Source organism: Mobula birostris, chromosome 7 (genome assembly GCF_030028105.1).
Source record: "Mobula birostris isolate sMobBir1 chromosome 7, sMobBir1.hap1, whole genome shotgun sequence".
Classification (NCBI taxonomy): domain Eukaryota; kingdom Metazoa; phylum Chordata; class Chondrichthyes; order Myliobatiformes; family Myliobatidae; genus Mobula; species Mobula birostris.
In genome coordinates, this window is record NC_092376.1 from 184,554,226 (window position 1) to 184,567,355 (window position 13,130).

Consider the following 13,130-nt stretch of genomic DNA (forward strand, 5'->3'; position numbering starts at 1 on the left):
GACAATGGCGGTAATGCTTCGTGCTGTGACATAATATGCTGCTGTACCTTTCGCACAGCTAGTAATGAACATTACCTTTTTATATGTCCCATGGAAGGATCAGACTTCAAACTTTACTGTTGTTAATAGTAGGTGGTGTGTAATAACATTTTAAATTAACTGTTCAGTAAATTCTGAAGCTGAAACCACATGCCACAAACTGTAAGGAAGGATAAACATGAGATTTGGTTCATTATTTTTTACCTTCACGGGTCCCATTAACTGGTTCACATATTTTTTCCTCAAAAACAAAATACGTTATTTTTGATTTTGGTTTTAAACAACTGAAGGGAAAAAGTGATTTGCATTTGCTACACCTTCCACATTCCTTTCAGAACATGTCCAAGCACTCGAGAATCAATGGAGTACATATTAAGCATAATCTCTGTAATAATGCCAGTCAGCACATAACAAGCTCCCATGAAAAACAATGTGATGATTTTTGTGATTGATTGAGGGATGTATATTAAACAGAAAAATCCTTGATAACTTTCTTCAAATTAATACCTTGTGATTTTCCACATTCACTAGGAAGTTGTGTCCAGGTTCTGCTGGACTGATGAAAGGTTTCGACCAGAAACAGTGACAATTCCTTCATCCCTCAGATGCTGCTTGACCTACTCAGTTCCTCCAGCAGATTATTTGTTGCTCTCGGTTCCACATATGCAGTCTCCTGTGTCTCCCACTTTAACATGCCTTCTGAGAGGCTTCACAATTTTGCCATTCTCTGTTAAGAACAGCATGGGGGAAAGCCCAGATATTGATGCAATCACAAAGAATGCACACCAGTACCTATACTTCATTAGGAGTTTGAGGAGATTTACGATATCACCGAAGACACTCGCTGATTTCTACAGCATTCTGACTGGTTGCATTACTGTCTAGTATGAAGACACCAATGTACAGATCAGAAAAGAGGGTTGTAAGCTCAGTCGGCTCCTTCATGGGCGCCTGCCTCCCCACCACTGAGGAAATCTGAAAAAGGTGATGTCTCAAAAATGCAGTATCCAACATTAAGGACCCCCATCACCCAGGACATGCTCTCTTCTCATTGCAATCATTAGGAGGAAGTACAAGAGCTTGAAGACACATACTTGAGATTTTATGAACAGCTTCTTCACATCCACCATCAGATTTCTGGACAATCCATGAAACTAAGAACATTATCTCACTATTTTACTCTCTTTCTGCACTTTTCATTTATTGTTTATACATTTCTTAATGAAACTTATAGTAGTATTTTATGTATTGCACTGTATTGCTACTGCATAACAACAAATTTCACGACATACAGTCAGTGGCCACTTTATTAGGTACACCTGCACACCTGCCTGTTAATGCAAATATCTAATCTGCCAATCATGGGACAGCAATTCAATGCATAAAAGCGTACAGGCAAGATCAAGAGGTTCAGTTTTGTTCAGACCAAACATCAGAATGGGGAAGAAACATGACCTGAATGACTTTGATCGTGGAATGATTGTTGGTTCCAAACAAGGTGGTTTGAGTTTTCAGAAACTGCTGATCTCCTGGGATTCTTGTGCACAACAGCCTCTAGAGTTTACAGAAAATGCTGCCAAAAAATATTCCATTGAGTTGCAGTTCATGGACAAAAATGCCTTGTTAACGAGAGAGATCAGAGGGAAGTGGTCAGACTCGTTCAAGCAGACAGGAAGGTGTAGTAACTCATATAACAACATGTTACAACAGTGGTGTGCAGAAGAGCATTTCTGAACGCACAACACATCACTCCTTGAAGGGGACGTGCTACTGCAGTAAAAGATTGCAGAGAAATAATGATAATGTTTATGTGGCCATCGAGATATCCACCACATGAACATTATCATGATAGAGGTATTTAATAGGCCTTAGATAGTCACATGAATGTGCAGAGAATGAAGGGAAATGGACATTGTGTGGACAGAAGAGATTAACTACTAATTTAGTTTAATTAGTTCAGCGACATTCATGGGCTGAGGGGCTTATCCTTTGCTGCATGGTTCTATGTTCTACTCTATATTTCTCTATACTAGATATGTAGACTTAGTTCTAGCCTCTCAACTTCTCCCCTAACAATTCCTTTTGGAATTCTATTCAAGGCAACAATAATGTTAATTGTTATCTTCTAAATTTCAGAGAGTGTGGGGCAAATCCCTTTATATTAGGATTCCTCTGTTCCTGGAATTAATCCAATGAACGTATGTCACACAACTTCCCAGGTCAAGTATTGAGTCGAATATGATGTTCTCCTAAGGGGTTGTCTGTTGGTGGGTGTAGAGGCTGATCCAGGATCCACATATTCTGGTGCAGTGTGGGCAAGTGTAAATGGTGGCTGAGGTTAGTGGTCGGGTCCTTTGGTTAACTCAATTACGTCCTACCCTGACATTGCATTCTTACTAGTCTCTCTAAATCCAACCCTTACAGTAAATTTTAATTTGACTTTTTAATTGCTTGCTCAAAGTACATGGGATAATAAGAAACAAGAGTAGAGGTATTCTCACGTAAATTCATTCAGCAATTCAATAAGATTATGACTGGTCTAATCATTGGCTTTATTGTCTTGTTTAGTCCTTGTTACAGAGGAAACAGAGTAACAGTGAAACTCAAAATAGACAAAAACTGCAGATACTGGAAATCTAAAGCAAAAATAGGAACACTTTCATAGTCATAGTCATAGTCATACTTTATTAATGCCGGGGAAAATTGGTTTTCGTTACAGTTGCTCCATAAATAATAGATAGTAGTAGAACCATAAATAGTTAAATAGTAATATGTAAATTATGCCAGTAAATTATGAAGTAAGTCCAGGACCAGCCTATTGGCTCAGGATGTCTGACCCTCCAAGGGAGGAGTTGTAAAGTTTGATGGTCACAGGCAGAAATGACTTCCTATGACGCTCAGTGCTGCATCTCGGTGGAATGAGTCTCTGGTGGAATGTACTCCTGTGCCCACCCAGTACATTATGTAGTGGATGAGAGACATTGTCCAAGATGGCATGCAACTTAGACAGCATCCTCTTTTCAGACACCACTGTGAGAGAGTCCAGTTCCACCCCCACAACATCACCTGCCTTACGAATGAGTTTGTTGATTCTGTTGGTGTCTGCTACCCTCAGCCTGATGCCCCAGCACACAACAGCAAACATGATAGCACTGGCCACCACAGACTCCTAGAACATCCTCAGCATCATCCGGCAGATGTTACAAGACCTCAGGCTCCTCAGGAAATAGAGACAGCTCTGACTCTTCTTGTAGACAGCCTCAGTGTTCTTTGACCAGTCCAGTTTATTGTCAATTCGTATCCCCAGGTATTTGTAATCCTCCACCATGTCCACACTGACCCCCTGGATGGAAACAGGGGTCATCGGTACCCTAGCTCTCCTCAGATCTACCACCAGCTCCTTAGTCTTTTTCACATTAAGCTGCAGATAATTCTGCTCACACCATGTGACAAAGTTTCCTACCGTAGCCCTGTACTCAGCCTCATCTCCCTTGCTGATGCATCCGTGATAGTGAAAGGTTGTTTCTCTAACTAAAGGGAAATGCACAGTGGAGTTGTGCAGAAATCAGGACTAGAAAAATTGTTTTTCTTAATAATTATTTATGATCCAGACTTCAATACTCAAGGCACAATTTCCCAGTTTTCAGGTGACAAAAGCCATTGAGAAGCAGTGAATCATGATTAAGCCTTCAAGTAGAAATAGATGGACTGGCAAATGGTGGCTGATGAAATTTAAGACTGAGAAATATGAAATTATATATTTTAGTTGGAAGAATAAAAAGGGGCAATCTAGAAGTGAGAAACAGTGCTTAAAAAATCACAAAGGATCAGGGATATTATTTGTTGAATAAGTTCAGAATGTGTTTGAAAAACAAGAATCCTGGATTTCATAAATAGAGGCAAAGATTACGGAAGCAACATTAGGTGCTACAGCAGCTTGGTGGATAGAAAACACTATTACACCGCCAGCTTCAGTTCCTGCTGCTGTCCACAAGGAGCTTGTACATTTCCCCATGACTGTGTGGGTTTCCTTCAGCTGCTTCAGTTTCCTCCCACAATCCAAGACATACGCGTCACAGTTAGTAAGTTGTGGGCACGTTAACGTTGGAGTTGGAAGCAGGGTGAGACTTGCATGCACATATTCAGGCTGTGCTGGTCATTGACAAAAATGACTCATTTCACATTGTGTTTCAATGCTTTAAATGTACAGTACTGTGCAAAAGTCTTCGGCACATACATATAGCTAAGGTGCCTGAGACTTTTGCACAGTACTGGAGTATCTTATGTACTGCACTGTACTGCTGCCGCAAAAAAAAATAGATTTCATGATATTTGTGAGTGATGATAAACTTGATTCTGTTATTGGTCTCCTGTGGACTGAGTGTGGGAAGAGTATTGATAATGGCTGTGGTCACCCGTCTTGGAAAGACACTGCCCAGAGAAAGGCAATGACAAACCACTTCTGTAGAAAAATTTGCCAAGAACAATCGTGGTCAGGACAATGATCGCCCACGTCATACAACACAGCACATGAAGATGATGATTTAGAGATACAGCATGGTAACAAGCTCTTCTGGCCAAGCGAGCTTGCACCACTCAGTTACACCTGTGTGGACAATTAACTTACTAACCTGCACATCTTTGGAACATGGGAGGAAACCAGAGCAGAAATCAGACAGCAGATTTTTCCCTTTTTAGTATCCTGTTGAATGGCATGTCTAACTGGATGGCACACAAACACTCATGTGACAATAATTAGCCAACAGTAATTCCTGCTTTATTAAGCAATTTACACAGATCTATCAATCTTGGAGAAATGAGAATATAGTCAATATGTGCCCATTACATAAATGTCTTCAAAGGGAAGCTAGTAATATTCCCTCTAATTTGTAATGACCAGTATGCGCAAAAAATCTTATGCTGTGCAATTTTTTGCCCAGTGACAACAACATGTGAGCACTGAATAATTTCTTCAATAAAAACAGTATATGTAAGCCAGTCATAAAATCTGCAGACAAATGATTACAAACTCCACATTGTCAACACCGTTCGCATCAGAAACCAGAAAAGGGAATGTGGTTGTATACGATTGTGAAATACACATAACATGCCAGTGAGGTAGAGGTGACAACTTTTTGTGCTCAGTTTAAATTCTTTTGTGCACTAGTAGGAAAAGGTGTGAGTGCGTGCACGTGCACACCTTAGAGGGAACATTGGAAGTTAGTAATGATCATGAGGAAAAGAGGATGAGAAGGGTCGGTAATTGTAGCTGATGAAGTAGGGTTGGAGGAGACTTGTATTTAAACATGAATCATTTGGTGTGAATGACCTGTTTCTACACTGTTAGTTTTATGTAACTCCACGTAAATGAATTAGCAGGGCCCTATTAATGACGACAATAATATTTTCTGGGTGACTTATCTGAATTTCAATGAGACCTGTTGGAGTACGTAGTCTATAATGAATTCAATGCATTAACATTATTGTATTGGGGCACAAACAGCGGCCAGTAAAGCTGAGTAATTTTATGAAAATACATCATACTTAATAATAGAGAGGCATCATCTGGTGTGGCTGACTGATTTAGGGAGAGATGTTGATCGGATGTTGGTTGCTGTGGGAATGGATTTGAGAGTGCATTACTGTTAAACTGTTACCCTGTGCTCTCGCTTGCTTTATTGATTATTTATAACATTCTTTCTCATTGGGAAAATTAGTACTGATGGGTGATGGAGCCTCACATTGACGTATATGGATGCCGATGTTCTATTCTGAGGAGGTAGATTTCAAGATTTCCATGTCAAAAATGCCTTGGAGGCAAACAGTGACTTTCCGTTGTCCCACTGTCAATTTAAAGTTTTTCAGTCGGGAAACAGGTGCAATTTATTTCACTCTGTTGATTGGAAGGTGCTGGTGATTGTTCAGGACCTGAAGACAATGTTAGCTGAAGTTGAAAATGGAAGAAATCTTGATTTCCCGTATCTGGGCTTAAATTCCATTGCAAAAAAAATTCAGGAGGATAAGAAAGCGCTTTTTTTGGCAAGCTCCTCTGTTCTTGTCTGTCATACCAGCCAGGTCAATTCCATTTCCCACTCCCACTTTAACATGTCTGTCCCTAGCCTGTTCTACTGCCCAGTGGAGGCTCATAGTCCATTTTTGTAGTATCCAACCTGACAGTAACAGCTCCCCTCAGTCACCGTTGTCCCTATTGCCCCATTTATTTCCCCTACCCCACCCTCTCGATCTGCCCATCATTCAAATATTCTTTTCTCCCCCCCCCCGAGTTTCACTCCTCACTTCCTTCTCTTTGTTCCATAGATTATAATCCTCTCCTATCAGATTCTACTTCTTTCAGCTGCTTGTCACTTTCAACTGTCACCTCCCAAGTTCTTGCAAAATTCCCACAATCTCCCCTTCCCTCACCTGCCTGTGGCCTCCCATCCCATCACCTGCCTGTGACTTACCCTCCCCCCTTAACCAGCATCTGCCTATCAGCTGCTAACTCTTGCTCAGTCCCTTCCCCACTCAACTCTTTAAAGTTCAAAGTCAATTTATTATCAATGTACTAATTTTATATGTCACCATATACAGCCTGGAGATTCATCTTCTTACAGATATACTCAATAAATCCATAATAGAATAATAACCGTAATAGAACCAATGAAAGACTGCATCAAATTGGGCATTCAATCAGGGTGCAAAAGGCAACAAACTTTGCAAATACAAGCAATAAATATTGAGACCATGAGATGAAGAGTCCTGGAAAGTGAGTCCATTGGTTGTGGGAAGATTTCAGCGATGAGGTAATTGACTGAAGTTATCCACCTTGGTTCAAGAGCCTGATGGTTGAGGTGTAATAACTGTCCTGATTCTGGTGGTGTGAGTCCTGAGGCTCCTCTGCCTTCTTCCTGATGCCCGTCGCCTTTCTTTCCAGTCCAGTTGAAGGGTCTTGACATGAAATGTCAACTGTCCATTTCCCTCCATCATTGCTGTCTGATTTCTTCAAATTTTGTGTGTATTGCTCAGAATTTTCAGCATCACTAGACACTTTTGTGTCTCTAATTTGAATCTAGAGTTTCATTTTCTGGGACCAAAACCCTGAAATTACTCACTCATCATTAGCTTTATGAATCCTGTCCTCTTCCATCATTTTATAGGAAATGCCAATGTAATTAGACTTTTGACTGTAAGTCCATAAGACGTAGGAGCGTAATTAGGCTACTTAGCCTGTAGAGACTGCTCTGCCATTCCATCAAGGCTGATTTGTTATCCCTCTCAATTCCAATCTCCTGCTTTCCCTCTGCACCCTTTGATGCTCTGGTTAATCAAGAACCTATCCACGTCCACTTTAAGCATACCCAATGACCTGACCTCTGGCAATGAATTCCACAGATTCACTATGCTCTGGCTAAAGAATTCATTGATGAGGACCTACCAGTCATTAAATTAGCCCACTGATAATGATGGATTTTCTTCTAATCAATGCCACTTCATTAAAATTTAACACTTGCATGTAATTACAAACAGTTTTTTAACCATCTGCTTCCTCTGATTATTTTCATGTCAATTTTGTGAATGAAGACAAATCATGATTAGAAGGGACACTCCAACTAAGATCGTTGTGTGCCGGTAAATGTCAAAGTGACAAGGCATACTTCTGTATTTAAAAGCTTAGCTTTAGTTGTCACATGTACAGCTAAACATACAGAGCAATACATCATTTGCATCAAATCAAATCAGTGAAGATTGCACTGGACAGCCTGCAAGGGTTGTCACACCTCCAATGCAACTCACTATCCCTAACCCATAAATGTTTGGAACGTAAGAGGAAACCAGAGCTTTGGGAGGAAACCCACATGGTCACAGGGATAACGTACAAAATCTTTACTGACAGTGGCAGGAATTGAAAGCTGATCTTACAGCTGATGCTAACAGCTACACTGCAGTACCACCTCATCTTGTTTTTTTGAGTGAGAGAGAGAAACTACAGCACAGAAATGGACCCATTGGCCCATCTAGCACGTGCTGAACTGTTATTCTCCAATTCTCCCTAGACACATTGACCTGCAACTGGACCATAGCCCTCCATACTCCTACCATCCAAACTTCTCTTAAATGTTGAAATCAAACCTTCATCCACCACTTCCGCTGACAGCTCAGTCCCTGCTCTGACCGCACTCCGAGCGAAGAAGTTTCCCCTCATGTTCCCCTTAAACATTTCACCTTTCACCCCTAACTCATGACCTCTGGTTGTAGTCCCACTCAACTTCAGTAGAAATAGCATGCTTGTGTTTTCTTTATCTATACCCCTCAGAATTTTGTATACCTCTATTAAATCTCCCTTCATTCTTAAATGCTCGGTGGAATAAAGTCCAAATCTATTCAGCTTCTCCCTATAACTCAGGTTCTTGAATCCCAGCAACATCCTTGTAAATTTTCTCTGCATTCTTTCATTATTATTGATATCTTTCCTGTGGGTTGATGAGCAGAACTGCATACAAAATGCAGTGTGTTGGAAAAATGCTAATCAGTTCTACAAGAAGAACAGAAATTAATTAACATAAATAAATTGATGTTTAAAATTGGACTTTTTTCCCCAAATTAACTTCCAAAGTACATTTGGCGAAACATATTCCTGTTGTTCTGACCACCTCTTTATCAATTCCTCTGCAAATATTGTAAAAACTGACTTGTAATCTGTCTGCAGTAATAGTAACCTAGTAAGCTAGTCCTCTGAGAATTAGTAGCATGCTGTCAAATTATTTTACCACAATTCCTTGTTGTAAACCCTCTTGACATGTCTTTAACTCTCTGAACTGAACAGTAAGAATTCTAGTTTTCTGGTATAATCTCAATGTATTTTAGAATTCACTTTTCAAAGAGGATTTGCCACAACTTAATTCAATGTCCTTAAGGTTCCTTCATAGCCAGGGGGGCAGGGGGGAGAGATGGTAGTGGAAATAAACTGCAACTACCTATTAAATGCTCCCAATGGTGTGCATCTCAAATAGTTTCTGACAACCAAGTCCAACTCCTGGCCTTCATATGTGGCTTAGCTTCTAAACCTGGCGAAACCATTTCTACTGACAGGAGAAGGGGCAAGTGGGTTAATCGCGTCATAAAGCCAGTCACTTCAGGCAGATGGGGTTCATCAGCCGTGGTTGGCAGCTCATCTAGGAGAAGGAAAACTCTGATCTCCAACCTGGCCTTGTGGCTATACCCAGCCATGGGGAAGACTTTGGGAGTAAATCCTGAGGAAAGGTCTCTGAGGCAGTTCTATATTGAGTTCAATACTGACTGGCGACATCTGCAAGACTGACGGTGCCAAACTGTATTGGTCTCTGCTGTTCCTGCATGGAGAGCGGGAGCCTACAACATGGGCAACGGCTTCTTCTCCACATCATCCTGCCATAGACAGCTTGCGTGTCACGTAGACAGCTGTGAGGCAAAATTCATGATCGATTCCAACCAGCCTTCCCTGTATTGCTGGACGTGTATCTGTTATGCTCCAATTCTTCAAATATTCACCAGAACACTCCCCATAATGAAATTTGCCGTCGTCATCGTGGCTATCCCTCGAGGTCGAGGATGATGGTCTTCGTTCTGTTGATCTACTTATGGGCTCTCAAGTGGCTTATGATTCCAATCTTGGCTTTGAAAGTTCTTCCGCATTCAGGACAAGTAGTTCCAGATGGCAGATCGGGCTTTGGTTGTTGCTGCCTCTCTTTCCATTTTCTTCTCTTTTCTTCTAATTCTGTACATCTGTTGGCTTCGAAATTTTCTGTTCCTTCTCGGATGATGGCTTGCCAGAGTTTCCTGTCTTTGGCATTGGTTTCCCAATTGTTGATGTCAATGTTCCATTTCTTCATGTTGGCTTTTAAGACGTCTTTGAATCTCTTCTGTTGTCCGCCTCTTTTACGTTTGCCTTCTTTAAGCTGGGAGTAGAAGATTTGTTTCAGCAGATGTTTGTCTTTCATCCGAGCAACATGACCACTCCATCTTAGTTGGTTCTTGATGATGTAGGCTTCAATGCTTGTTGTTTTTGCTTCATTTAGCACACTGATGTTGGTTCTTCTATCTTCCCAGCTGATATTTAAGATGTTTCGAAGACAACGTTCACGGAACTTTTCAAGTGCCTTCAGATGTCGTCGTTATGTTGTCCAGGTTTCTGATGCATACAGGAGCGTTGGGATTACCACTGCTTCGTACACTAACATTTTTGTGTCTGTTCGGATGTCACGATCATGAAAGACTCTTGTTTAGAAATGTCCAAAAGCTGTTCCAGCGCATTTAATCTGATGTTGGATCTCGTCATTAAGGTTGATATTGGAGGAGAGGTGACTTCCAAGATATGGAAAGTGGTCCACGTTTTCCAGGGTTGTTTCGCCAAATTGAATTGATGGTTTTATCCGATTTGTCTGAGTTGGTGACGGTTGATAGATGATCTGAGTCTTCTTGGAATTGACAGTAAGTTCAAGTTTCATGTATGCACGGCTGAAGGCAGTCAGGATCTGCTGTAGGTGGTTTTCTGAAAGAGCTGCTACACTGTTGTCATCTTCGTATTGGAACTCGATGAGGGAACTCGTGGATAACTTCGTTTTGGACTTGAGATGGGCAATATTGAAAAATCTGCCATCTGTTCTGTAGACAATTTCGATTCCTGAGTGTAGGTCATCCTTGATAATGTGGATGATTGTCGCAATGAAGATGGTGAACAAAGTTGGGGCAATCACGCATCCCTGTTTTACTCCTGATCTAACTTGAAAAGACTCACAGTTACTATTGCTGACCATGACTGTGGCAAGCATGCCATCGTGGAGGAGTCTCAGGATTCGAATGTACATTTCAGGGCATCCATAGGTGGATAGGACATCCCACAGGAGTTCCCTTGATACGGAGTCAAAGGCTTTGGTGAGGTCAATGAATGCCATGTACAAAGGTTGAAGTTGTTCACGATATTTTTCTTGTAGTTGTCACATTGTGAAGATCATGTCGATTGCTCCACGTGATGGTCTAAAACTGGCATGTGTCTCCAGAAGGATCTTCTCCGCTAAAGGCTTGAGCCGATTGTTCATGATGCGGGTGAGGATCTTTCCTGCTGTTGCTAACAGGGAAATTCCACGATAGTTTCCGCTTTCCGATCGATCGCCTTTCCTTTTGTAGATGAAGTTAACAGAATATATACAGTATTCAGTCATTAATGAATATCACTAAGCATATTACTATAATTTATTTATTTAGATACAGCATGAAATAGGCCCAACAGTTCCCCAATTTAACCCTAGCCTAATCACGGGACAATTTACAATGACCAATTAACTTGCCTACCAGTACATCTTTGAACTGTGGGAGGAAACCAGAGCACCTGGAGGAAAAACCCATGCATTCACACGGAGAACGTACAAACTTTTCACAGACGGTGGCAGGAATTGAACCCGAGTTGCTTGTAATGTAAAGCATGTACTGACCACTACACTACTGTGTTTCCTCAAATTTTATTACTTGTTATAATCTCACACTCTTGAGTTTAACGGTACATTGGAGGCTGACTCTGGTTCTTTGTACACCCCACACCTTAAAGACTTTTGATCAGAATCAGGTTTATTATCACTGACATATGACTCGAGATTTGTTGTTTTGTGGCAGCAGTACAGCGTAAAGACATAAAAAAACAATAAATTACAAAAATAAGTGTAACCAGCTGAGCGTAAAATATCTTTTTCTATTGTTAAACTGCACTTATGAATTCACCTTGGTAATGGTAAAATAGCTGCCTGTGCCTTTAAGAGAAAGTGGTGATGTCATTTTACTTGGGTGGAGTAGGACGAAGAGTTGCCATCTTGTAGAAAGGACGATACTCGAATACTTTTCCCAGGTTTGGTGAGGAAAGATTTTCGCAAGTAAAATTGATCAGCGCTGGATTGCGTGATTGCAAAGTTCGTTATTTGGCCTACGAGCGTGAGCGAGGAGAACTCATTTCAAGGTCTAGCCTATACGTGTTTGGAAGTTAAGCACGTATGTGTCAAATGTGAGTATATCGCTTAGTTAAGATGAGATGTATTTATTCATATTTTCGATGTTGTGTATAAGGTACAGGGTTGGTGGGATTCTAACATTGTTTGTATTGTCTATTCTAGAATTGCCACTATTATATTGCTTTGTATGTTTTGTTTTAGTTATTTTCATACTGCATACGTAATAAGGGTGTGGACAAAAGGTAAGCTGAGATTGTTATAGTAGGAACTGTTCTTTAAAATTTATTTTGTCATTTTTATTTTGATACCCTCTTTCTGCTTTAAAACATCTAAAACAGATAAAGGAATTTAATACCCAAAAAAAGTATTTGCTATCCTGTGTGTGTATTCTTCCCCAGGCTACATGCCAATAAATTCTTCTCTTACTTCTTTCAAATATGATTCCACTACTAAACTGCATACATTTGGAACCTGTCATTTACATTTTGATGGTGGGTTTTTGGGTAAGTTGAGTGATCTGGCACTTTGCTGTCTCCAAGAGAGTTTGGTGAGGTTTGGAGCAGTGTGCGGCCTGCAAGCCAAAGAGACTGGAGACAGGGCCCAAACCCGTGATCGACTCCATTTCTTGCTGATCTCATTGATTTGTGTCGAACAAGATGGATCAGAGTGGAAAGCGACTGGGTGTCAGCGTCGGGTACCTGGGTTTCACTGCTCTCACTCGCTGCTGCTGGTGGAAGGTGCTGGAGCCTTGGGTCTTCGGATCATGTTAAGTTTTTTTGGTTTCTGGTTATTCCTTTTTAATTTTGATTTTGATCAGGACGGACTGGCTCTGCGGTCTGCAGTCAATGAACGACACAGCGCTAAACTGAACATTGCTAGACGATTTCAAGTCACTGCAGTTTGTCGTTTAATACTCTGTGTGCTTTTTGCTCGTTTTTTGCCATTTGTGCGATTTGTTTTTTTTTTGCACATTGGATGTTTGATGTTTGCTTTGAATGGGCTTCATGGCGTTCCTTTGATTTGTGGGTTGTCTACAGGATAGCGAATCTCAGGGTTGTATACTGCATACACATCTTGATAATAAATGCATTTTGAATCTTTGAAAACAAATACTTA